This window comes from Pan paniscus, chromosome 9, assembly GCF_029289425.2.
Source record: "Pan paniscus chromosome 9, NHGRI_mPanPan1-v2.0_pri, whole genome shotgun sequence".
NCBI classification, from domain to species: domain Eukaryota; kingdom Metazoa; phylum Chordata; class Mammalia; order Primates; family Hominidae; genus Pan; species Pan paniscus.
Window position 1 is genome coordinate 47,716,952 of NC_073258.2, and position 27,887 is coordinate 47,744,838.

Sequence of the window (27,887 nt, forward strand, 5' to 3'; positions counted from 1 at the left end):
CAGTGTGCTGGTATTATAGGCGTGAGCCACTGGGCCCAGCCCCAATTGCAAAAATAATAATGGGTAAAGCATTTGAACTCGTATTTCACCAAGCAAACATATGGATGGCAAATAGAAAAATGCAAAGATACTCACCATCAGTAATCATCAGGGAAATACACATTAAAACCACAGTGAGTTAATGCAGCACATCCGTTGTAACAGCTGCAATTAAAAAGACTGAACATGCCAAGTGTTGGCAAGGAAGTGGCTGAAGTGGGACTCTCATACATTGCTGGAGGGAGTGTAAAATGGTACAACCACTTTGGAAAACTGTTTATCAGTTTTTTAAAACATCAACATACACCAACCACATATGACCCAGCCATTCTATTCTTAAGTTATTTACTCAAGAAAAATCAGAACATATAACCATACAAAGATTTATACACAGATAATTATTGCAGCTTTATTTGCAATCACCAAAAGCTGGACTCACCCCAAATATCCATCAATAGTGAATAGTTACAAAAATTTTGCTTGATCCAAAGAATGAAATACTACTCTGCAATGAAAAGGAACTACTGACACACACAACAGTATGAATGAATCTCAAAATAATTATGTTGAGTGAAAGAAGCCAAAAAGTGTATACATCATAGAATATTTTTGTATAAAATTCTAGAAAATGCCAGTCAGAAATTAGATCAGTTGACTAGATCTAGGGCGGAGAGGGTTGGCGGGAGGAAGGGAGGGATTACAAGGAGTCATGAGCTAACCTTTTAGGGAAGATAAATATATTCATTATCTTGACTGTGGTGATGTTTTAATGAGTGAGTATATTTGATTGGTGCAAAAGTAATTGTGGTTTTTGCCATTTCTTTTAATATATGTCAAAACTTATCACATTTTAAACCCTAAATATGTACAGGTCAATAATGCTATTTTTGAAATTACAACTGCACAATGAGTTGTTTAATTACAGGTGAGACTAAAGAGCTACAAAGTGAGTGTTCTGGACACTCTGAGAATCTACAACTGGAGAAGCCAACATTGCCTGTGGACTGAGAGCCACATCCCAGAAAGTGATGTTCAAGTTGAGATGGGAAAGATGGGTTGGAAATGGGGGGGGGCAGGGGGATGAGGGAGGAGGATGCTGGGGGAGAAAAGAAAAATCCTGGCCGAGGAAACTAAGTATGTCAGGCTCCTGAGGAGTGGGGAGGCAGCATGGTGGACCAGAGGGGCTTGGTGAAGCCAGAGAGGACAGAGGGAATGCTTGACACATCAAGCCTTTGTTTTCTCTCATCCAGATGTCCAGTGGTCTCAGGCAAAGGCCCAGGCAACGGAGGCTTCCCATGGGGCCCTCTACCTCTTCACTGCTCCAGGTGGGCCCAGGCTCATCAGACCACGGGGCCCCCATTGCCTTCTCAGGGGCTCCCCCATGCTAGCCGGGGAATCAAGGTCAACACAGGCTCCACACTCCCCTGAGTCCTGCACCTACCCCACGCTTGCTGAGGGCCTCCAGAGGACAGCTTCTGTCCCTCCTACCACAGGTCGGATCTGCAGCCTGACGTGGCCATTCCTCCAGTGTTTGGAGAATCATTGCCTTGCCTTCATTCAGGAGCCAGATTGCCTGGGCTAGAATCCCAGCTCCACCATTCACCAGCTGTGTAAACTCCCTGGGCCTCAGTTTTCTCACCTGTAAAACGGGATTCATTGGACTGTTATGGATTAAATGAGTTGACTTTTATAAAGAACTTAGAAGAACCTTATTTATTTGTTATGTACAAAATGAAATTCCATCCTGCCTAATAAATATCAGGAACAGCTCTGGGTGGAGAGGTGATGTGCCAGGGAGGGGTCATCTCAAGTCTAAGAGATAGAGGGTGACCCATCTGGTAGCAGACAGCAGTGGAAGCTGCTTGCCTGGCCTCTCTGGGTTTGAGGGCAGGGATGTCTCTTCTAGCTTGAACACAGCCTACACTCCAGTTCTGTGACTTCAGGCGGGTTTGGCATCAAAAGCCTTCAGGGCTCCTCTTATGTGATCATGAGTTTCCTGTTGAGATCCTTCTGGCTGGAACAAGCTTCTTGATCCCCTAGAAGTGCCCAGTACTTTTGTCACCTGTGTCTGTGCCTTTGCTTGGGGATGCTGGGACTACAGAGCAATAGATTTTCTCTCTGTCTCACCTTCTGTTTTCTTCTTTGTTCTTCTCCATCTCAAAAAGGAAGGAGCAAAATGCCTCTGCTCAGGGGTAGATTTTTCTGTCCAAGCTGAATCAGGTTACCTCCCAATTATTTGTTAATGGGAAACAGCCAGTCCTTCCATCTGGGGGACACACAATTGTGTAATATATGCCATCCCAGTTGATCCTCAATAACCTGTACAGCAGGCAGAGCTTGGCCTATGCCACAGATGCAGAAACTGAGGCTCAAAGGGCCAAGAGCACTTGTGCTCGGCCAGAAAACCTGTTGTAAAGAATCACCATCAATTCTATGACCTGTTACACGTGCACAGTCTTTGTAATTTACAAAGCATCTTCACAGCCAGTTTCCTAAGGGAGCATCACAAAACCCCTGCAGAGTAAAACAGGGCAGCTATTATTATTCGTGATTTACAGATGAGAAAACAAAGGCTTGGAAGATCAGAGATATTCACGTTGTTCCATGGCTAATGTTGTTCCATGGTTCAATTAAATTCAACAAGCATTTATTGAGCACCTACTGTATGTCAGCCCCTGTCCTAGGTCCTGGGGAACTAAAGAGAATGAGAAATGGCCCCCCACTCTTGAGGTGCTAATTTTTGAGACAATGTGATAGATGCCTTCAGGATGGGTGATCACAGGGCTCTGAGGCAGCTCCAGAGAAGCAGGTATTAGGGAGGCTTCTTGGAAAAGCTGATATCTGAGCTGAGTCTTAAAGGATGAATAGGAATTGACCAGGTAAGTAAAGGTGAGACAGACATTTGGAGCTAAGAGACAGGGCTGGGGCTAAGCACAGAGTACGGGTCCAGGTCATGTGTGCAAAAGCCACAGGTAGTTGGTTCTTACAGAATAGACACTTTGAAGCCACGTCTCCTGCTACTGCTTGATCCACTGTAACAAGCAGGAGAATGACCTCTATGTATGTGCATGCACGTGTGTGTGTGTGTGTGTGTGTGAGAGAGAGAGAGAGAGAGAGTATGTGTGTGTGTGTGTGTGCGCGCGCACGCGTGTGTGTGTGCGTGCAGGCAGGCAGGCAGTGGTGGCAGCATCATACATTTAGCAGATCTTGGTAGTCAGAGTATGGTCTATAAAATTTGAAGACCTGGATTTAAATCCTCCATTACTTTTAGCTATTGGACCTTGGGAACATTACAAAATGTCCCTGTGCCTCAGTTTTTCCACCTATAAGTGGGGATGATGAAAGAGCCCACTTCATGGCATCGCTGGGAGGACTATATTAGGTCATATCTCCTTCTAACAGTGTGTGGCAGGCACAAAGAGAGCTCTCAATGAACATTGCCTGTTATAATTTATTTAATGCAGACAGCACTCTCCAAACCCATTCCTCCAGGGAATTTTTGAGAACCGCCACAAATCCACTGGGCTTGGGGTGCTGTTCATCATATTTGTTCTACAAAGAAACCAACAGCAAGGTATAACCTCAGACTGGAAAGCGACCTTGAAGGGAGAGGGCACAGAGAGGTGAGAAAGAGCAAAGGCTCAGAGGGAGGAAAGTACATTCTGCACATAGGAATAGCAAGTCTAGAGGTCTTTATTTAGGGAACATAAAGTCCTTCATTTAAGGGTTATGACGTGAAAGGGGACCAGGTTACTGCATTTGACTCTGGCTCCAGAAGGCAGAGAAGGATGAAACGGGCTAATGGACAGAAGTTTCAGCATCAGTCAGAGCAATAGAATGGGGTGCCTTAAAGGTGGTGAACTCCCCATCACTTGTAATTCCTGTCATTGGGGGTTTCAATCTATCTTACCCTGCACTGGGTGGCTGTGATCACCTCTGAAGTTCTGATGAGCCACTGAGCTATGTGATGTGGTAGAACCAGAAATTCACTAGACGGGGAGAGGGGGAGGAGGAAAAACACATGAGTACGAGGAGATGAGGCTTTAGAAAGAGGTATGGGACTCCCTGCAGTTGGGCCAGTAAGTTTCATCCCTTTGGATTAGGAATTGTCCATTACAGAAATGTAAAGAATGACTGATAGTTGTATCAGTCATTTTCACTTTAGTATAAATTAGACACACAGATCATTTTCTCCCTAACAGCTGCCTGATGATAGAGGAGGACACACAATACCAAATGAGGAGAGAGAAGGACATGGAAAGTAAAGTGGGAAGGGTTCAGAGACAAACTTCATTCATCTCAATTTTGCCAGGGAGTATCCCTGACCGCAACTGAAAGGCAAGAAAAAGAATACTCACTCAGTGGCAAACTTTTGCCATTATTTATTCATTTTAGCACCCAACTATTAGGCATCAGCTATATACCATGTTGTGTGCAGGGCACTGGGGATACCAGATGCAACCAGACATAGGTCTGGCCCTCTGGGGTGCCCAGGCTAGTGGAAGATGGGCTTGGAAACCGTGATCATAAGCCAGAGTGACCAGTGCCGTGATAGAAGGATCTGCTCAAGCAGTGGTTGACCTCTCCTATAAGCCACACCCCAGACCTTTTTCTGAGAGCCACCCCCACCCCAAAACTAACAGATCAACATGACACGAAAAGAGAGCAAAAGAGAGGCCCAAAGCATTTGAGTTACCTGTTTGGGAAGCTGCAGAGCCAGGACTCCAAAGCAGCCCCTGACTCCAGAACGGGGCACCTTCTCCCAAACACAAGCACCTTCCTTGGGGCGGGTTTCTGGAACATCCCCCAGTCCACACTGGCCTCCCTCTCAGTGGACCAGCTCGCCAGCTGCCCTCCTCTCTCATCTGCTCCCTTTCCAGGGCAAGGAAGACAAACAATGACTGTCGCGGTAACGGCCTGTCTGGAGCTTTGGGCGGGTGAATAATTAGACTCTGAGAGAAGCCATCTGCTTTGGGCCCCTTGGGTCTCGGGCAGGCTGGGGCAGCGCAACTCCTGACCACGCAGTCAGCTCTCACCATGGAGCCCCTACATGCAAAGGGTTTTAATGTCTTTGGCCATAAGGAGGCCTGGCTGCCTCCCCAGCAGAAGGGCCTTAAGTGAGGAGCTAGGGCTCAGTCAGGTGTTTATTTCCTTGTCAGGTTATTCTACTTCTTGGGGCTCTGGGGTAGAGCTGCACGGATTGGGCCAGGTGGGGTGGGGAGGGGTAGGCAAAGTTTACTAGGCACAACTGTGGCACTGCAGAGTTGGGAGAGACCCACGCCAGCACCATGTGGGCTCTTCCTCTTTCCAGAAGGGACAGCTGAGGCCCAGAAAAAGGAAGGGACTGGGCCAAGGTCCTACAGTCCTTGTAAAGACACCATCTTTAAAGGTCGATATCATCCCTTGCTGGGGACAGGAGGGATAGACTGCAGTGGGCAGGCTGAGCAGCCAAGCCCTCGGCTCATAAGGAAAAGCTACCATGTGTTGACTTCTACCCGGCCACATATAGAATTTTACCCTTGACCTTGTTTCACCTTGGCAACCTCTACAGTTGTTATTATTATCTTCAGTGTACAGATGAGACTAGAACACAGAGCAGTTAAGTAACTTGCCCAAGCCCACACAGCTGTCAAATGGAGTGAGGCTTTACACTCAGGTCTGTCTGAATTCACAGCCCCATTTTTCCCCATGCAAGAGGCAGTGCAGAGTAATGGTACTCACACAGGTGCCTGGCCTGGACTGCTGTCTGGGTTCAAACCCCAGCTCTGTCATGTACAGGCTATATGAACTTGGGAAAATTGTTTTTCTGAGTCTTCCCTATCCTCTTTTCTAAAATGGGGATTGTAGTACCCAATTCATGGTGTTGTTGTGAAGATTCAATGAGTTGAACTGTCTAAAGGGCTTGGAGCTGTGCCCAGAACAGGGTAAGCCCTTGGTAAATGTTGACTGCTGTTATTACTACCGTCTGTTTTCAGCACAATAGCCAGGGGAATCCTTTGAAAACATAAGTCTGGTCACTTCACTCCACTGTTTCAAACCCCCCAAAGGCTTCCCCTCCAGCAGAACAAAGGCTCAAGTCCTAACCTGGCCTCTGTCACCTCCCTGGTGTTACCTTCCCAACTACCTACAGCCAAGACAAGCCAGGCAGGCTCCTGTCACAGGGCCTTTGCACCTGCTCTTCCCTCTGCCTGAAAGGCTCCTTCCCCAGATGTTAACGTGTCTCCACCCCCCAGCACCTGTTCCAATGTCACCTCCCTGAGACCTACTCTGACACATTCTTCAAAATTATCACCACCACCCGCTTCCCTGCTTGATTTTCTGTCTAGCACTCATTGCCAGTAGACACACTGGATAGTCTGCTTATTTAGTTAATTATTATTATAGTGATGGTTTGTCATTTTCTCCTGTCACTAGGAAATAGCCCATGAAGGCAGGGGTGTCTGTCCTGCTCTCTGCTATGACCCCAGCGCTGGAACATTGCCTGGCACAAAGTAGGACCCCAGGAAACATGAGCTGAAGAAATGCATGAATGAGTGACTCTATTCATCTACTCCTACAAGTGAAGCCCCATATCCAATGCCCAGCACATGTTGGGCATCCAAGAAATGCTTGTCAAAAACAGGCCAACAGGAGGAGGGAGGGGCATTTACCAAACACAGACCAGGCACTAGAAAAAAAGCCAATCCAGAATTCACTCATTCATGCACCCACAGACTCGTGCTGGGACATACCCCTGTGCCAGGCTCTGTTTTAGGTCCCGAGGATGTTACACTCTGGAGCAGGGAGGGGTAGGGTGGGGCTCATGATCCCTGCCCTCATGGACTTCAGATCTTGTGAGCAAGAGGGACACTGCCCAGCTCTGCGTGTTACACATCGATAACACTCCCATCTCACATACAAGGAAACTGAAGTGTCTTGGATGCTAAGCAGTAGAGCCAGGTCTAGAACCAGCTGGGTCTAAGTTCCTAAGCTCCCCCTCCTACCCCGCATGAGAGTTCCTGCTGTGGGTGCTGAGAGGAGGGTGAGGCCTGCATCAGGGAGATGGCACAGGCCAAGGTGCCAAGGTAGAACATGGAAAGTCATTTTAAGATGGAGCAGAAGGAAGTGAAGGCAGAGGGAGGAAGGAGACCAATGGCAGAGCCTGCAGGTGACGGCTCCAGCTTTCTCCTGCAGGCACTGGGAAGCCAGCAAATGTTTGTGAGTGCAGGAAGCCTCAAAGAGCAGCCTGAGGCTTGTGTAGGAAAATGAGGAAGAAGCAGAACCCTGTGGGAAGGAGGAGGCCTGGCCCCAGGTCATCACATGGTTTAGGAAAGAGGTAGGGAGCAGTGTGAAGAAGAGGCATGAACGACTCTCGGGCCCACCAAAGCCTGCACGCCCCTGCATCCCTGCGTCCAGCACCTACGTCCCATTACTGTCACCACCAAGCCCAAGTGAAAGGCTGAAGGAGACGCTAAGGGAAATGAAACCAAGGGGAGGACAAACCACAGAGAAGATCTGCAAGGTTGTCTGCTAAACCTGCTCCTCCAAAGCCAGAGCCCAGGCCTAAAAGGACCCAAGAAGGGAGAGAAGGGACCCAAAGGGAAGATGGGAGAAGCTGATGCCGGCAAGGAGGGGAATTGTCCTGCAGAAAATGCAGCTGCCAACACAGAGCAGGCACAGAAAGCTGAAGGCCCCGGGGCTGCCAAGTGGAGTATGCGCATTTGGGGTAACTGTGTACCTCTGGTGACTGCACAGTTTGAAATATTATTTTTTATCAAGTTTTATGAAAATGCAGAATTTTGTTGTACCTTTTTTTAAGCTATGTTGTTAGCACTCAGAACACTTCCTTGTTGTTTTGGGGGGAATGGAGCGTATGTCACTAATAGAATGTCTCCGAAGCTGGATCGATGTAGGGAAAACATCTTTCCCTTCTAGTTTCAGGAGACTTCCTCTCAGGTCCCGGGAGTAGGGATTCCCTGACTTTGACACACATAGCCACCTTAGCGCAAAAGCCTTGTTGTGTGGAAAAACTAAAATTTGTTTTTATGTCACCTTCTCCATTCCCACCTTTAGCATAGACTTCACTTCCATAAACCCAGACCCCTGTTGGGATCCGACCCCCAGCCACTGGTTACCAGTGGTTCAGGCAACCTGGACTTTCCAGGGATGCCACTGAGACGGCGCCCCTTAAAGAAGCAGTGGTTTCATTTCTACATTGAGGATCTTCAGATAAATTCTGCCATTTTCTTTTACTTCCCGAAAGTCAGAGTCGGCTCGTGAAACATTGTTAAACAACATGTTAAATGTGAAATGTCAACCCTCACTCTAAATTTTCCCTGTTCACAGCATCACATGAAGACCTCGCCTAGTCTTATAGTGGCTTTCCGATTTGGGCAGCCCATTGAAGAAGGGAGTTTGAACGTTGTCGTATACCATTAATGCTTGTCTGCCCATGTCTTGCCTGAAATACGACAATTGTTTATCGAAAGTATCTTTAATCAACCTGGATGCAGTTTGGCTTTGGGAAAACAGGTAGTAAGTGTGGGGTGGAGAAGGCTACAAGAAGAGGCAGGTGCAGAGGCCTTGGAGAGGAAAGAGTGAGGGGATGGGTGGCAAATGGAGCCTGGAAGGGTGAGGCCTATGGCTTCAAATGGTGTCCTTAAGGCAATGCCTCAGAAAAAAGCAGAAATCACAAATTGTTTTTCCCCAGTCATTGAAACTGTCCTGGGCCACGGACAGTGGGATTGAGACTGACATTTGTGAAGCACCCGGGATCCACTAAAGACTGAACCAGGTGGCCTGGGTGTCATCTCCTTTGAGTATGGCCACTGCCCTGTGCAGAAGGTGCCTTATTTATTTATTTATTTATTTATTTATTTATTTATTTATTTGAGACAGGGTCTCACTCTGTCACCCAGGCTGGAGTGCAGTGGCATGATCTTGGCTCACTGCAACCTCTGCCTCCTGGGTTCAAGCAATTCTCCCGCCTCAATCCCCTGAGTAGCTGGGATTACAGGCACGTGCCACCACATGCTGCTAATTTTTGTATTTTAGTAGAGACGGGGGTTTCACCATGTTGGCCAGGCTGGTCTCGAACTCCTGGCCTCAAGTGATCCAACTGCCTCAGCCTCCCAAAGTGCTGGGATTACAAGCATGTGCCACTGTGCCTGGCCAAGAATGTACTTTTTTCAACTTTATAGGGCAATGTTTCAATTTCATAAAAATCTACCCACTTCCAGTTTACAATGCAATTATTTTTAGTAAATTTACCAAGTTGTGCAGCTATCATCATCTATCAGTTTTAGAACATTTCATCACCCCAATAAGATTCCTTCTTGCCCATTTATATCAATTCCTGTTCCCACCCCATGCCTGCCTCCAGGAAACCACTAATTTAATTTCTGCCCTGTCATATAGAAATTGAGTCTATAATATGTGGTCTTTTGTGTCTGGCTTCTTAATGCTTTTGAGGCTCATCTGCGTTCTAGTGTGTATCAGCCATTCATTTCTTTTTATGGCTGAATGGTATCCCATCGTATGGTTATATCACATTCTGTTTATCTATTCACAAGTAGATGTACACTTATGCTGCTTTCAATTTGGGGCTGTTATGAATTATATAGTTTTGATATTTGTCCCCACCCAAATCTCATGTTGAATTGTAATCTCCAGTGCTGGAGGTGAGCCTGGTGGGAAGTTTTGGGTCATGGTGGTGGATCCCTCATGATTTGGTGCTCTTTGTGGTGCTGGTCATTCAAAAGTGTGTGGCATCCCCCACCACTCTCTTATGCCTGATTTCACCAGGTAAAGTGCCTGCTCCTGTTTCACCTTCCTCCATGAGTAAAAGCTCCCTGAGGCTTCCCCAGAAACAGATGCTGCCATGCTTCCTGTATGGCTTACAGAACCATCAGCCAATGAAACCTCTTTTCTTTATAAATTACCCAGTCTCAGGTATTTCTTTATGGCAATACAAGAACGGCCTAATACAATGAATAAAGCTGCCACAAAGACTTGTGTGTGCAAATTTTTGTGTGGGTGCATGTTTTCATTTCTTTTTGATAGACGTCTAGGAGGAGAATGCTGGATCATGAGGAAAGTTTATGTTTAACTTTTTAAGAAATGTGCTGAAGGTATTATTATCACCATTTTTCATACAAGGACACCGAAGCTCAAATAGGTCAGGTGACTTGTCCTGTGACACTGGGTCACAGCCAAGTGCGGGACGTCAATGAACCATAACACAAATCATGGGCTGTATAAGTCACTGAATAGCCCATGAGTCCCTTGGTAGGCCCTGCTTTCAAAAGGCATCTTCCTGTGGACCTATCTGCTGTTACATGCTTGATATTCCAGCATGAGCACATCTTTCCATTGAGTTAAATATTGCTTCTCTTTGTCCACTGCAGGATGAATCCTGACATGTTCATTCCCAAAGACCTTTCTGAAAATAATCTCCAGCCAGCAAGGCTGGAGCCTGAGAAGGGACGGCAAATGGGAGACAAAAGAGGTGGGAAGAGGGCCTGGGAAAGAGGCAAAGATGGTCCTGGTCGCTGCCACATGCGCCCAGGCCAGTCCTATGCTGGCGTGTGTTCAATGCTCTTCAATTCACATTCACGGGGTGTCCGCCCTGGGCCAGTCCCTGTGCTGAGCACGTGAAGGGAGGCAGGGCAAATCAGACCTCGTCCCTGCTCTTAGCTGATAGCCCACTGGGGCAGGTGGCTTCACCATCACACACCAGAGAGGTGCTATATAGCAGGGACACTGAGTATCCCAGAAGCCAGAGCAGGGAGGGCAAAATTCCTGCCAGGGAGATGGGAAATTCTTCCCGGATGAGGTGGCACTGAATGAAGCCTTGGAGGATACTTAAGATTCTACAGGAGGAAGGGCTTTCCAGGAAGAGGGTTCTGCATGAGCAAAGGTGTGTGAGTTGGGGTGGGAAGAGGAGTTCGAAGTGGACCTTTGGGCACTTCCCTTCGCCTAGAGATTGAAGACCTAGATCAGAGCTTGCAAAATTGAAATGCCAACAGGGGAAACACTTCTAATTATTCACAGGGCAATCCTGTGGCTTGAGCACACGAGTGACCCGCCCTCTGAAAGGCCAACAGATGAGTGAACCAGGCCAGATAGGAGATGTAATGACCTGGGACACCTGCATCTTGTCTAAACGGTCGGCCACTATTCCACCAGAGCCAGTTGTTACTCTGTGGGAATGCAGGCCCAATATGTAATTTTTGATTTTTCAAAAGAAACTAGAAAATCCAAATATTTATGTGAAATATCCAGATCTTGCAGTGCCATAAATGCATTTCAATTGTTTTTAACTCATCTGTGGGTCAGCCTTTGTCCAAGGGCCTCCAGTGTGCAACCTGAGGCCTATGTGCCTCGGCCAGATTAAAGCCCTGCTCTCCAAACCCTCTCTTGGCCTTTGAAAAAGGGCGCGTCCCAGGGCTGCCCCTCCGGCCCGAATCTTCCTCCTGCTCAAAGGGGATTGGCTGGCGGCGAGGGCAAATCAGAACACAGGAGCTAGGAGGGGGCGGGAGCTCATGACAAAGCAGAGGGCAGGTGAGCGAGCAGTCATCCAACCCCATCAGCAGCCCGTGTATGGGATTGACGGATTTTAATTACATGTCATTCTAATCCTTAACATTTATCTAAAAAGTGATGGGGGCGGGCATGAGGGCGGGTCACGAGCATGCTCAGCCCCAGGATTGCCCTGTGTCTAATTGGAAGTTTTCTCCCTCTTGATCACCTAAAGTCAAATTCATTTACTCTGCTCGAATTGAGGGTTTAATTGGATTCTTGTTTTTCCTCCTCCTGCCCTCTCCCCCATCTCCGTAGGCCTCTCTCCGTGCAGGAAGCAGGCCACAGCATCTCATTAGGAGGGCGAGCATCCCTTGGCAGACTCGCATTTATGACTGTTCATACCAGCCTGCAGCCACATCCTTGGCCCCAGGTCGCTAGGATTATTGAGGCCATCGTGATTTAGGACCTTGTCATGATGGCTGATGGGCACCAAGCATGGCCCCAGACAAAGGTAGGCCTCTTGGCCCAGGCAGGGCCCTCCCTCCCAGGCTGGCAGGGCCCTTCCTGCCTCTCCCTGCTGGGCCAAGAGGTCCCCAGTCCTTTCAATACGTTGTGCTGCTGAATGGGCTTGATAATCCAATTCTGGGAGAAAAGTGGTGGAGAACAGCAATTAAAGGCCGACCCAACTACATCTGGGGATGTGTGGAGTCACTAAAACCACTCATTCTGTTGCCACATAATGAGGTTTCTTCCCCTTTTTTGTCACCCTGGTCTCCCCTTGTCAATTAAGGCCAAGCACAGAAGAGATTGGTTACAGGAGGGTGAATGAGCCTGGAGGCAGCTGATAGCCCACAGGAAAAGTTTCCTCCTCTAGATCAGACACTCTGAGGGTTCTGGGGAGGGGAACAGGAGGGGACACAGACTCCGGTCAGAAAGTCTAGGCTCAAGTCCTGGCCCATGGGCTGGAGATGTGTAATGCAGAAGAGAACTGGCTTGGAATCCAACACAGTTCCATACAAACCCTGTGTGACCTTGGGACTGTGACCCAACCACTCTGACCATCAGCTTCCTCTTCTGTAACACAGGGTTAACCTAAGGTTGCTATGAAGAGACATATGCCTGACATGTGGCAAGAACCCAACACACAACAGATAGCAGAGTGCTGTATTATGTTTAGGCCCCTAGCAAGGCATTTGGCACACAGTAAGTGCTCAATAAAGGGTAATCTCTAGTATTATTATGTGACCTCACGCAATTTGAGGCTTTCTTGGCCTCAGACTTTTTACCTGTAAAGTGGGGACAGAGACTGTCCCTGCCTTTCTCTTACAGTTGTTTAAGGAGTAAATGGGTTAATTCACATTTAGAGAACAGCATCTGGCTCAGAGTTAAGGCTCCCTGTAAGTTAGCAATGATTGTTCTGGTAGCTTTCTGAGCTTGAACGAGTTGCTTACCTTCTCTGAACCTCAGTTCTCTCTTCTGAAAAAAAAAAAAAAAAAAAGATTTAAAAATAACACCATCTGTTGTGTCTACCACACAGGTTTGTTGTGTGGTATTAATTAATTAAATGAGATAGTGTTGATAAGAACATTTGGTGATCTGTAAGTGCTCTACAAGTATTAACTGTTAGCATCATGCCATTAAAAGGTAATTAGTTGATAAATAAAGAGAAAGAGTCAAGCATTTTTCCCATCTTTCCTATACAAACTGTACTACTGGGTACCGAAATTGCAGATGAGGGGATGTTTCTCCTTTTAGAAGTATTCCAGCTAATAAATGAGGAAGGGATGATAGGATTGGAATCTCACCATTTTGCAACCCCTAATGGATTAATGGATCCAAGCCGTGAGCATCCATACCTCCTGACATCCCCAAGCTGGAGACAACAAGCATGATGTGCCTCCTGATGGAAACGCACAGCACTGTGAGGTTGTATGACTGAAAAAGCCAACCCTGAACCTGATCAAGCCTCAAAAATGAATTGTCGACTTACAGGAAATACAGAAGACAGAGGAGTGAAGCCACCATGGGGATGCAATCAGGAAAGCCCACACTGTGGAAACACACAGGTCAAGCATCTGGTTTCTTCAATAAATAAAATTTTTAAAGGAGAGAAATAAGGATTACAGATTGAAAAAGACTTAGACATATCAACCAACCTCATTTGGATGCCAATTCAAACAAACTAAAAAAAATAAATAAAAGTAAGACATGTATAAAGCAACTGGAAATGTGAACAGACACTGGACATTTGATCTTAGTAAGGATTTATTGTTAATTTTTAGAGAGATAATTGTATTATGGTTATGTAAAAACAGTATAAAAGTGTACTGAGATAAACATGGATAGAATATATGGTATACAGGGTTTGCTTCAAAAACAATATGGTGTGGTGGGTGAGTATAGAAATGAAACAAGATTGATACTTGTTGAAGCTGGGTAAAAGCTGTAGGGGGTATCATTATAATACTCTCTATTTTGTACATGTTTGAAATTTTCAACAATAAAATGTTAAAAAGAACAACTGAATTAGTCAGGGACAAGCCTTCATCAGGCATCCTGAGATTGCATGTAATTCAAGCGCTACAGGGGTTATTTTCATAAGCACAAAGGGCTCCAGTGTCAGTCTTTCTGAGATGGGTGGATCTCCCTTTCAGTTCTTGACAAATTTGTTCTTTTTGCATGCCCATAGTTACAGTCTCCAGGATAGCATACAGGTTGGCTTTACAGTCATTTTTAAATAACACTTGGAGTTTCTCACTGTATTAGTCCATATTCACACTGCTATGAAGAAATACCCAAGACTGGGTAATTTATAAAGAAAAAGTGGTTTAATGGACTCCCAGTTCCACATGGCTGGGGAGGCCTCACAATCATGGTGGAAGGCAAATGAGGAGTAAAGGCACGTCTTACATGGCAGCAGGCAAGAGAGTGTGTGCAGGGGAACTGCCCTTTATAAAACCATCAGACCTCATGAGACTTATTCACTGTGACGAGAACAGCACGGGAAAAACCTGCCCCATGATTCAGTTGCCTTCCATCGTGGAAGGCAACTCCAAAGACACGCGGAGATTCCCAAGACACGTGGAGATTCTGGGAGCTACAGTTCAAGATGAGATTTGGATGGGGACACAGCCAAACCCTATCACTCACCTTCTGTCTTTTTCTGAAACCATCCTCTGGGGCTTCTGAAGCAATGCTGAGATAGTCAGGGAAGACTACCTGCAGGAGGTGGCCAAAGAGGAGAAAAAGATATTCCAGCCAAAGCAAAAGCTCAGAGGCAGGCAAGCTCACAGCTTTTACAGACTAGTGAGGAGAGGACCCTGGCTGAAGCAAGGAAAGTTTGGTGCTGGGGCAACCTTGGGTACTGAAGATTCACTCAGTACTGGAGCCCTGAGTGTCTGATGAGGTCTGGTTTCCTTGTGACACTGCACAGCTCAATAGCTCTGAATGCTCATAAAAGAAAACCAAGTGTGTTTCTGTGATTTAATAAGGTGTTGGCATTACACAAGCTGAATTAGCAGGGAAAGAAGATGAAGCAAAGAAGGGATCAGGAAGAAAGGGGAGCCTCTTACACAGGTACCAACACAGACCAGAATTTCTCAGAGTATTCAGAAAAATCCCAACCCTTCAAGATCCTACGTGAAAAAGGAGGATCCCAAACTCCATGGACAAGAGTTTGGGAAATACTGCATTGGTTCCTCTTAGAGTCACAATTTTCATTAACATGTAAAGGTCCTGAGAAGTCCTATAGGAAATAAAACATTTTGATTGTGTTTTACTTAGAGTTTAACCACAAAACACCTCCATTTCTCTGTTTTGGGGAAACCCTGCCTTAGATCATAAGACACAGTTGTACAAAGCCTCCATACCTTCTGGTTCTAGACCTATTTGTTGATCTGTGATCCTAACTCCATACTTACCCCTGAGGCCCCCAGCCCACACCCCCACCTGACTTTCAGTCCCACAGCTGGGACCAGAATCTGTGCAGTGCACTGAGGATGCTCCAGAGCAAGACCCAGAAAAGACTTAGGGTCTCACCCAGCCTGTCACCATGAGTTCCCAAGCATGGATTTTAAATATGAATGAAGTAGTCATATTACATGGGGAGAAATATGGGGGAGTGAGTACCAAGACACCTTCCCCTCTGCTGTGGTTTCAATGTTTCCCCCAAAGTTAATGTGTTGGAAACTTAATCCCTAATGCAACAGTGTTGATAGGTGGGACCTTTAACAGGTGAATAGATTAATGCTATACTAGCCCGTCCTCGCATTGCTATAAAAAATACCTCAGACTGTGTCATTTATAAAGAAAATCGGCCTAATTGGCTCACAGTTCTGCAGCCTGTACAGCAAGCATGATCCTGGCATCTCCTCAACTTCTGGTGAGGCCTCAGGAAACTTACAATCATGGCAGAAGGCAAAAGGGGAGCAAGATGTCTCACATGGTAGGAGTAGGAGCAGGTGGAGGGTGCTACACACTTTCAAACAACCAGATCTCACAAGAACTCACTCATTATCACAAGGACAGTACCAAAGGAATGATGCTAAACCATTCATGAAAAACCACCCCCATGATCCAATCACCTCCCACCAGGCCCCACCTTCAACACTGGGGATTACAATTTGACATGAGATTTTGACAGGGACACAGATACAAACCATATCACATATTATTGTCACAGGTGTGGGTTAGTTATCATGGGAGTGGGCTCCTGATATAAAGGATGGCTTTGGTCCCCTTCCTCTCTCATACAAGCATGCTCTCTTGCTCTTCCACCTTCTGCCTTGGGATGATGCAGCAAGAGAAGGTCCTCACCAGGCACAGTCACCTGGAACTTGGACTTCCCAGCCTCTAGAACCACGAGCCAAATAAATTTATATTTATTATAAATCACCCAGTCTCAGATATTCCATTATGGCAACATAAAATGGACTAAGACAGCCCCTCACTCTCTGAAACAGTATAAGAATTGTTGACCTAGAAGGTCTATGGCCTGTAATGCTGGCTCAGACTCTGTGTTTCATTAAAAGTCTTTGTCCTTGATCCTGGGGGCAGGCTCTGTCCCTTTAGCTTGAGCACTGCAGGAGGACTCACCTGGTAGGCTCCACGGCCAACCTGTACAGTATTATCCAGGCTCTGCCATTCCACCCAGCTGCCAACATCCAATCTCAGTTACTGTATAGAGCATGAAAAGGATCCTCTCTTGCCCCCTTGCTGGACTGAAGCTGCTGATCTTAGAGTAGGAGGGGTCCATGAAGGGAGATGCTCCCCAACTCCCACCCTTCCTATGCATGACTCATTCAAAAGCTACATCTTGAGCAATTACCATTACCATGTGCTGTTATGGAATCTGAGGAGACAGCAGTGAACTAGCAGTGGGGGCCGGGACAGAAAGTAAAGTCTAAACATAATGAGCAAATTGATATAGAATAATAGAATGACAAGAAAAACAAGAAAAATGAAACAGGAAAAGAAGATGAGTATCTGGGGCAGAGGTGTCTACAGTCCTAACCTTGTGCCTTAGTTTTCTCCATAGCACTTACCATCATCTGGCCAACTATATCTTTCACTCATTCATTTGTTTAATGTTTCTCCTTCCACTCCAATGGGAGCTCTGTAGGGCCAGGAAGTTCGATCTCTCTTGTTCACAGCTGTTCCCATGTAGTAAATCCTCAATAAGTATTTGTTGGATGAACGAAGCAGTCTGTGTGTCTGGCATCCTTCCTGACATCCCCTTCCCTCTCCAGGGAGAGAGTTTATCTCAGTAGCTGATGGGAAAGAGCGGTGGATCACCCTGGCTGCAGCCTTGACCAGTGGAGGTTCTGGCTGCAGACTTTACCTTGTGGCCCCACCTCCCCCCATCACCCCGGATCTCACTCAGCCTCTTCCCCCAGGGAGAGTGTATTAGTCTATTCTCACAATACTATAAAGAACTACCTGAGACTGGGTAATTTATGAAGAAAAGAGGTTTAATTGACTTCCTTTTCTGCAGGCTGTACAGGAAGTATGGCTAGGAGGCCTCAGGAAACTTACAATCATGGTGGAGGGCAAAGAGGAAGCAAGCACATCTTACCATGGCAGGGCAGGAGAGAGAGAAAGAGTGAAGGAGGATGTGCTACACATGTTCAAACAATCAGATCTCATGAAAACTCACTCACTATCACAAGAAGAGTAAAGGGGAATTCCTCGCCATGATCCAATCACCTCCCACCAGGTCCCTCCCCCAACATTAGGCATTACAATTCAACATGCGATTTGGGTGGGGACACAGAGCCAAACTATATCAGAGGGTGAACCCAAGCCTCACAGGCCTCCCAGCCTTCAGGAGATGGACAGCTGGGAGATGACCTGATGGCTGCAGGCCCAGAAGGCAGGTCAGTGTCCAGCTGCCATCACTGATCCCCTGGGTGGGTGCAGCAGCTTTTTCCCTGCTCCGCCCAGCCAGGGCCATCCTGCTAAACAGACATCAGGCCTCATCACTCCTCTGCTGAAAGACCTCTGGAGGCTGCCACCTCACTCAGAACAAAAACCAGTGTCTTTGATCTTCTCCCACAAGTCCAGGGTCTGGCCTCTCCCTCCACCCTCCCATAATCACATTCTGAGCCATGTCTTCCCAGTTTCACTGTCTCCCCTGGCTTGTCCTCAGATATCCATCACACTCCTGCCCCAGGACCTTTGCACTTTCTACTCCCTCAACCTGGAACTTTCTGTCCTGGTATTCACATGGCTGGCACCCTCTCAATGTTCAACTAGCTGCTCAATACTGCCACTCCTCACAGAGGTCTTCCCTGACCAGCCCACCCCAAATTGTCACCCCCTTATCCTTCTCTATCTTTTTTGGCTTTCCTTTTTACTTATGGCTCTTTTTACCACTTGACATTATATTATATATGTATTCAATTGCTCATTGTCTGTATCATAAGAATACAGGCACCACAAGGACAACAATGCTGCTACTTTATTGACTACTGTATTCTCAGCACCTGAAACAGTGGCAGGCACATAGTAGGTGCTCAGGAGATTTTTGTTGAATGAATGAACAAATGAGCCAGCCTGTCAGTGGGCACCTCGTGGAGACAAATTCCCCAGGGAACGTGGGCAATGCTTCTGTTTCCTGGTCTACCCTTACACATAGAAGCTGGGCCGGGCTGGGGCTCAGCCCCTAGTCTGGGAAAATATTCCTCACTGAGACAGGCTGAGGGTTCAGAGTTCCCAGGAAGGGGAATGGACACACCCTCCCTCCATGTATTGTGAGAGTAGCCTCTCTATCTCCCTACCTCCCTGGCAGGTGGCCAGCCAGGCTCTCCAAGCCCTGCAGGGACAGAAAGCCCCCTCCCTGTCTTACCGAAAAGCATTAATAACAGAATGGGAGGGTGATCTGATGACAAGAGCCATATGTTTCAGAAACGTGGAAACTCCAGAAAACACAATGCAGAAATAAACCACAACCCATGTATATACCACTTTCTTTTTTCTTTTTACAAAACTGAAATCCAATGGCCCACTTTATGTTGTAACCAACTTTATTCTTAACTTTATATTGGCATTATGGTTTGGCTCTCTGTCCCCACCCAAATCTCACCTTGAATTGTAATAATCCCCATGTATTGTGGGAGGGACCCAGTGGAAAGTAACCGAATCACAGGGGCAGGTTTTCTCATGCTGTTCTCATGCTGTTCTCACTATCTCATGATAGTGAATACGTCTCATGAGATCTGATGGTTTTACAAAGGGGAGTTCCCCTGCACATGCTCTCTTGCCTGCCGCAGTGTAAGAGGTGGCTTTGCTCCTCCTTTACCTTCTGCCATGATTGTGAGGCCTCCCCAGCCATGTGGAACTGTGAGTCCATTATACCTCTTTTTCTTTATAAATTACCCAGTCTCAGGCATGCCTTTATTAGCAGTGTGAAAACAGGCAAATACAACCGGGAACACATTCCATATGCCTTTAGACACTTATTCTATAACACTATTCTTAACGGTTGTCTTATATTCTAGAACCCGACAAAACTACAATGGCATTTTTAACCAGTCCCCTGTTGTTGGACATTTAGGTTCCTTCGGATGTTTCATTCTTGGAAACAGTGTTACAGTGAGCACCTTGCATCATACATCTCAGTGCTCACCTCTGACTGTTTCTTCAGGACCAATTCCCTCTCTGGACAAAGCTGGGAGTCAAATCCAGGCTGGTGAAGGAGGCAGCGGTCCTGTTTTGTTCCTTCTGCTCTGAGCAGTGCTTAGTGGTCCTCAAAGGTCCCCCGCACATTCCCCTCTCCTCATCACAGCCTTGCCCAAGACCTGCACTTTTCAAAAGTAGAGCATCCCATGTGGGCAAGTTTGGACATCCTCAGAAAGTCCTTTTTGTGGATTCACATGCGTTTGTCCAAAAGGAACACGTAGTGTTTCACATTTTATTCATGCATATATCAATGTGGTGTCTAGGCTGCTTGAGATCGTAAGCAAGTCCATTCCCTCCTCTGAGGCTCAGTTTCCTTCTCTGTATGATGAGTGGATGAGATGGCCTCAGAGTCCCTTTCTGCCCCATCCTACCAGGGAATCTCCAAAAGTGCTGCATGATATAGAAGGGGTCTCGGTGTGGGCTCTGCCAGCCTGGCTTTGAATACCAGCTTGCGAAATACTAACTATATGATCTTCAGCAGCTTCCTTGAGCTCTCTGTGCCTCAGTTTCCCCTTCTATGTAATGGGGTAACAATAATGTCTGCATCCCACATCACAGGCGTGTGGGGAAGAATCAACGAGATTCACCTGAGCCACCTCTTGACACAGTGCCTGGCTCAGGGCATGGTGCTCAGTAAATCTACTTTTATTATGACAACAAGACTTGATCTTTCAAATCCTTTATCTCATTGACCACACTGATGTTGTCCCTGTTTTATCAATGAAGTAACAGGCTTGGAGATAGTGAGACTTGTCTCAGGTCACATGGCCAGTTCAGGGGCATAGCCAGGCTTATCCATGCTCTAACTCCCACTCCAGTGCTGTCTGCATCTGGAAGGCAGACCCCCAACAGTGGCCCAGCCCCGCAGTGGTTCCAGGGACCGTGGGAGACCTTGTGGCTGAGGGTCGAGCCTGTGGTTCTTTCATTCCCCCTCCCCATACTTGACCTTCAGCCTCCGCACTGAGGCGCCTTTTTCACAGGGCAAGCATGGGCAGCTAAGAGGAGTGGGTGGCAGCACATGGCACATCAGGTGGTCAGAAAACAATGCCAGGTGCTGCTGAGCTGGAAGAGCCAGAGTGGCCAATATGCTTTTGTCAAAATTTTTTAAAAAGTGAAACTCAGAGGAACATTTTCCTCCCCAGAAGAAAAGGTGTGCAGCCCACCTGGTAGGTAGGTCCAGGCATGGACCCAGCAACAGAGGCAAGTGGAGGACCTGCCCCCCGTGGTGACTCTGGGTGAGCCTCAGCTGGTGGGTTGCAGAGCTGCCCTGGCCCCAGAAGACTCAAGGCTGCCTTAAGACTCTGCTCCAAAACACCATGGAGTCTGTGCTCCACTGGCTCAGGGAATGCTGGGGCCCTTCCACCTCCCTGAGCTTTACCCTGGGGATGGTGATACAAGTCTTCTCTGTTCCCAGGCCCTCCAGACCTCCTTGGATGAGGGGCAGAGAAGGATCCGGGCAGGTACATGGCCCATCTTCAAAGCCCACCCAGCAACAGCCCAACCCCTCACCATCACCCTGTCTTCCCCCAGCCCAGGAAATCACCCTGCGCCTTCCAAATCTTTGGGTTTTCACCTGGTTCTTTCTATCCTCCACCACCCACCACCACCTCCACCCTCCACCCACACACACACATTTGAGCTTCAGTTTTGACACTCAAAAGACAAGAACTGACTACTGACTTCCACTGAGTCATCCCTACCCTGCAGCAGTGAATTTCCTGAGCCCAACTGCCCTATAAAGAAAGAGGAAATGCCAGAGAAAGAAGAAAGATTAATATTTCAAAAAAGAAAACCATCTGGCCATATAATTTTACATTTATTCTTATGATCAGTTAATCTCTATCTCCCTTAGACCATAAATTCCATGAGGGCAGGACCCGCATCTGATTGGCTCACTGTCCTATCTCCAGTGTCTAAGACAGGGGACCTAACACACAAGGAAGAATGAAGATCAGAAGAATGAAGAGCCAGCCATCCTCCTTTCTTGGGTTCCCTAGGTGAGCTCAGAAAGGACCCTTAGAAGCACAGAATGAAGAGGTTGAACCAGACCTGTGGTTGCTGAGCTGGGCTCTATGAAGGCAGTTGTGTGAATCTTGTTTTCAAGATTTTAAAAAGTCTAACAAAGTTAATCCTCCTCGCCTTCCTGGGACAGCTTACACAAGCTCACCAAGATGGCAGCCTCATTGATTTTTCCCAACTGTCCAGGGACTCTGGTTAACTATTAATGACATCGCACACCCCAACCCAATTCCAGCTTATGAGCCCAGTACTGCCAGTGTCTACATGGCATTAAATGAGCATGTGACGGCCGTTGGCTTCCCAGTGAGTGTGGGTTGTGGTAGAAAAAAATGTGGCAGGGAACACAATGCAAATTGTCCCCTAAAGATCCAAATGAGCTTTGATGGAGAGAAGTTTTGGAACCCCAACTTAACAGATGCTTGGAGTTCCTCCCAGAACCAAACACCTCAGGTGAGCACTTTCTTTCCCAGATCACTTTCTTCCTCATCAAAAATACCCTGAACCCTGGTGCAGAGGCTCACACCTGTAATCCCATCACTTTGGGAGGCCCACACGGGAAGATCGCCTGAGCCCAGGAGTTCAAGACCAGCCTGGTGAAATAGTAAAACCGCATCTCTACAAAAAAAAATTTTTTTAATTAGCATGGTGGCATGCATCTGTAGTCCCAGCTACTTAAGAGGCTGAGATGAGAGAATGGCTTGAGCCCAGGGGTTCAAGGCTGCCGTGAGCTAGGATCACTCCACTCCAGCCTGGGTGATAGAGCGGGACCCTGTCACTTAACAAGATAATAATAATAAAGTCCCCTGAGCCCAGAAGGAGGGAGAGAAGGGAAGTGGAAGGAGCAAAGTCATCCCTTTGGATCCTGGGGAAGACTAGCAGCAGTTCTGAAGAGATACAAAGCCCTGATTTCCATCAGGGGCTGTAATGGGGAAGACACTGGACCCCTCCCTAGGACCTGCTTTCCCTGGCACCTCCCACTTCCCCTGAGTGGAAAAGCAGGCCCAAGGCTGGCTCCTAGGGCCCACAGCCCAGAGCCTGCTGCATGGGATTTTAAATTGTCTCTCTCAAAGTCCTTGTCAATAACAATATTAACAACGGCTCACTCTTAATGAACTGCTTACTCTTCTCTGGCCATGAGTCATGGAGTGCATTTTACAGACATTTGCTCATTTCTTTTCAACCCTCACAACAAGGCCTTGAGAAAAGTATGATATTATGCTCATTTTACAGATGAGGAAACTGAGGCCCAGAGAGTTATGATAGATTATTGCAGTAATGGCCCCCAATTTGTTCATGCACTACCCTGGGCAGTGCCCTCCCACCCTGGCTCAGGACTTGACCATGGGACTTACGTTGGCCAATAAGAAAGAAGCAAGCATATTCCAGGCACAGTGGCTCACACCTGTAATCCCAGCACTTTGGGAGGCCGAGGCAAACGGATCGCTTGAGCTCAGGAGTTTGAGGCCAGCCTGGGAAACATAGCAAAACCCCATCTCTGCCAAAAATACAAAAATTATCCAGGCATGGTGGTGCACGCCTGTGGTCCCAGCTGCCCAGGAGGCTGAGATGGAAGAGCTGCTGGAGCCTGGGAAGTCAAGGCTGCAGTGAACCATGATCATGCCACTACACTCCAACCTGGGTGACAGAGAGAGAGCCTGTCTCAAAAAATAAAAAGAAAGGAGCAAGCATAATGCCTGCAGGGGCTCGAAAAGTGCTTGCACACTGGGGCTTCTCTCTCACTGCCTCTGAAGCCCTTTTACCGCTCTGTGAACAGGCGCAGGCTTGTGGAGAGAGCCCCATAGCTCATCATCCCAGAGGAAGCCAAATTAATCAGCCAGTTCCAGGGATCCACCAGCTAATGGCAGACACAAGAGTGAGCCCAGCCAAGATCATTCAAGCCTTGCCCAGAGCAGGACAGCTCAGCTGATCCCAGTGGAAATTGCTGATTCCCAAATCACAAGCTACATGAATGTTTGTTGCATTAAGGCACAGAGTTGTGAGGTGTTTGCTGCATAGCAAAAGCACCTGACACAGAGGTGAAGTCATTTGTACAAGGTCACACAGCAGGGCTAGAATTCAAACCCAACCTTTCTGTGCAGTTTAGAGCATGTGCTGTTAACACTAAAGCTGTAGTGTTTACAAAGTCCATTTATTTTCATTGCAGGTCCCTAGTGAGTCTATGAATCGATCATCTCTGCGTGGAAACTCAGAGATGTCAAGGGACCTACCTTAGGTCGCACAGCTGCTAAGAGCTGGTGGAGGACATCCAGCCCAGTTCCTTTAATTCCACCTTCCTGCTGTTTCCGCCACTCCATGAAGGCTGGAACAGCCAGAGCCCAGGGTGCTGGTTTACAAATCAGCCTCTTCCTCAACCTCTGAGGTCCTCCACAGTCCTCCTTATGTCTCATGAAGGACCCGAGGTTCTACCTCCCGCCATGAGTTTCTCAGACAGAACAGGTGGCACCCTCGCTGGGGAGTCAGGACAGTGGAGCCGCCTCTTCCCACCCCTCACCCTCCCCTCCCTGTATAGTAGGAGCTGTCGGTTGTCCTGGATACAGCAGGTAATGGGAAGGATGGCAGCTGAGGTCACAGCGTGAACCAGGATGGCTGTGGGCAGGGAGAAATGGCTTCCCAGACATACTTGTGCCCTTTCACCCAGGCTAGAGTGAGAGAGGAGGGTGCAGCTGTCCTGGCCATGCCCATGCTAGCATAGGAGACCAGAGGTCCCGATGAGATTCCCGGGATGGGCTGAGAGTAGGGGGAGGTGAGTCAACCGCCCAGGCCTCCCACATCTAATTGCAGGGCAGTGGAAAGGGAATGTCATATACCCATGTGGAGTCCCATGAGGTGAAAACAGCCACTTGAGGGTCCAGCTGAGGCCCTGGCCTGATTGAGTAGCTACAGAGTAAGGACCTAGGAATGAGGTCTCCTTCCCAGAGGAGGGACTTGAAGTGATGGGGTCCCTTTACCTCCTCCAAAACCACAACATAAACAAGGAAGAGGCAGCTGTGGCCCAAGGCAAAGAAAATGTCTTAAAGCCATTCTGACCCGGATTTGACTCCCACATCCCCTCCCTACCACGCTCGACAGATTCCTCAATATCTCCGAGCCTCAGCTTCTCATCTGGCAAATGGGGGCAGTCATCACAGATCTCGTGGGTTGTTGCGAGGCCTAAGTGAGAAAATACAGTGAGAGCTTCTTGTAAACCACAAATGCTACGTACATGTACATAGAGGTGATGCAGGAACGCCATTACCCCGTTGCCCATCTGGCTCCTCCAGACGCAGTGGTCCTCCAGCCCTGGATGAAACCCCATAAACTTCACTCCTTAGAGCTCAAAGGGCCCATTAGAAACCATCTGGTCCAAACGGTCTGATTTTACAGATAGGGAAATTAAGACCCAGAGAGAGAGGCTTTGCCCAGATTCTAACAGCCAGTGAACATCGTGCTGGCCCTAGAAGCGGGTCTCCTAACTCATGTTCTTTCTACTCCTTCAGGCTATCAAAGCTCACCCCTACCCTCTGCGCCCCATCTCTCTCCACTGTGGTCTGCCCCTGGGTGGAACTGAATCAGGGAACCTTCTCTCTGCTCCCTTATTGGCTAACACATCCCCTGTTTTGAGTGAAGCCATGCTGCTGAACCAGAGTGAAACCATGCTGCTGAACCATTAAGAGGCTGGGCCTCCCCCAAGAGGCTCCTGGACAGTATCTGTGCTCCAAATAATTTAAAGTCCTGGGTGTAGCCCTGTGAGAGACAGCTGAGATTTTAAAGCCTTTGGGGATCCTGCCAATCATATCAGCAGCTGCCCTTGTCCTAACTGGGGTCACCAATGGCTTCACCACAGCCCTGAAGGGAACTCCCTCACCCCATCCCAGCCATCAGAGAAAGATTGAATTGTTTCACATCCTAGACATAATCCAAAGTTCACAATGGTTACCAGAGCTGAGTTATCCCTTTTAACTCTCAGAGTGCTGAAAAGTTTGTTTCCCCCTTGTGGGGTGTTGCACGTATTCCCTACTTTAGTCATAGTGCCCCCTCCTTCCTAAGCCCACTCAGCCCTCTGCTCGCCAATTGAGGAGAGTTGAGGGGACAGTCTGGCTCAAAGCCCCTCCCTGGAACTGTCTTCCAATAATACCCTCCCTGAGGTGTCTGCCACCCTCTCTCCAAACTCTTTCCAAATTAAGAACCAAGCTCCTTGCTCACCTCATCTTTCCCAGGGTCTTCCAGCTCCAGCCAGCCCACCAGATGCCCAGCTCGGCACCCACACTCCAAGCTGCCAACAGGCAGGGCGGCCAGCCAGACTCAGTGGAGACAGGCCAAGCCCAGAATTCAGTCCCAGCCTCGTCCTCCAGGCCAGCAGGCAAGGGTAGTTGAGATAATGATGAGGAACTCCAGCCCCATTTCTGAGCTCCAGCTCAAGCCTCAGCTTCCTCCTCTGTAAAGCAAGGGTAACTGTACCTTCCTCCCAGAGCTGCTCAAGGATGAAGTGAGACAGCATGCATAGACACCTTGCCTGAGGAGGCTTCCAAAAGGGTCTGGTCCTCACCTCTTCCCAGGGGTGGGCTTTGCAAGCCTCCTCCCTACCTCCCTTGGGCCTGAAGATCGTCTTGGTCTTGACCTCTCCCTGCAAAGCTGGCAAATGGGGGCAGTCATCACCGATCTCATGGGTTGTTGTGAGGCCTAAGTGAGAAAATGCAGTGAGAGCTTCTTGTAAACCACAAACGCTGTGTACATGGAGATGATGTAGGGACACCATGACCCCATTGCCCATCTGGCTCCCCCAGACCCAGTGGTCCTCCAGCCCTGGATGAAACCCCATAAACTCCACTTCTTACAGCTCAAAGGGCCCATTAGAAACCATCTGGTCCAAATGGTCTGATTTTACAGATAGGGAAATTAAGACCCAGAGAAATTAAGACCCAGAGAGAAAGGTTGACCAACGATACAATGAAAAGGAGGATGATGATTTCCTCCTACCCTTTCAACTAGGACTCAGGAATCAGAGCTTCAAGGTCAGGGTTCAAAGTGTGTGGATGTGTTCTGGGAGCAGTAGAGAGGCTGGGGTACTACAGCGGTGTGATCCACAGCTGGAGAGACAGGAGATGAATAAGGAGAGGAAATCATCATTCTCAGTAAACTATCACAAGAACAAAAAACCAAACACCGCATATTCTCACTCATAGGTGGGAATTGAACAATGAGATCACATGGACACAGGAAGGGGAACATCACACTCTGGGGACTGTTGTGGGGTGGCGGGAGCGGGGAGGGATAGCATTGGGAGATATACCTAATGCTAGATGATGAGTTAGTGGGTGCGGCGCACCAGCATGGCACATGTATACATATGTAACTAACCTGCACGATGTGCACATGTACCCTAAAACTTAAAGTATAATAATAAAAAAATAAAAAATAAAAAAAATTTAAAAAAAAGAAAGGGTAGGAAGGTCCAGAGGTGACACAGTGGGTAAATAGCAGGGGGAGGAGGCTGAGGAGGAGGCAGAAATGAATCTTTCCAAGTCCGCTGCTAGCAAATTCCAACATGACTTCCTCCTTCACAGCAACTTAGCCGAATTTCTATCTTTATTAATCAAATAACAAATTTAATTAATTACTTTAAATTGCTTTAATTGAATCTAGAACGAGAGCGTGGACAAAATCCCAAGAAGTAATGAACCCAGGCATTTCCAGCATCTGGAGTTGAAATGATCTTTAATTTCAATTTGGGAGCAAAAATAATGTGACTGCAGTCAAACCCTCCCCTCACAGCCTGCTCCCTGACAGCTTTGTTACTGCCTGCAGTGCTGACAGGGCCTCCACACCCTGTTCTTTCACCCTCCTTAGCAGCAATGTTCTTCCTGCCTCAACTTACCTCAACTGAGAAATGGGTACAGGCCCCACCTGCAAGTGTCCTTTAAGTCCTGGAGCGCAGGAGCTGCTTGGAGATTGTACGGTAACAGAACAGGGAGTGGCACACATTGATCAGACAGCAGCGAAGCTCTCAGGAGCAAGGCACATCCTTCCCTCCGTGCCTCTCCCCGTGCTGTGCTCCCTTCCAGGAATGCCTTTCTTTACCCTTTTCCAGCTGTTGCATCCCTGTCTTCAGTTCTGATGGCTGGTTCAAACGTCCCTTTCAAAGGAAAGCT

The 27,887-nt window shown here is 47.7% G+C and overlaps 1 long non-coding RNA gene across 3 annotated transcripts; it reads right to left on the bottom strand.

Moving 5' to 3' along the window:
- Nucleotides 1–285: 285 nt before the first annotated feature.
- On the bottom strand, nt 286–27,887 carry LOC117974907 (uncharacterized). Of its 3 annotated transcripts, none has more exons than XR_010113298.1 (4): nt 26,285–27,887; nt 25,942–26,173; nt 24,817–24,909; nt 286–2,553 (listed from the first exon to the last, which is right to left on the bottom strand). It is a non-coding gene; the product is annotated as an uncharacterized LOC117974907 (long non-coding RNA). The 3 variants fall into 3 exon arrangements; XR_010113299.1 differs by lacking the exon at nt 286–2,553 and having other exon boundaries at nt 24,267–24,909; nt 26,285–26,418; nt 26,716–27,887; XR_010113297.1 differs by lacking the exon at nt 286–2,553 and having other exon boundaries at nt 24,267–24,909.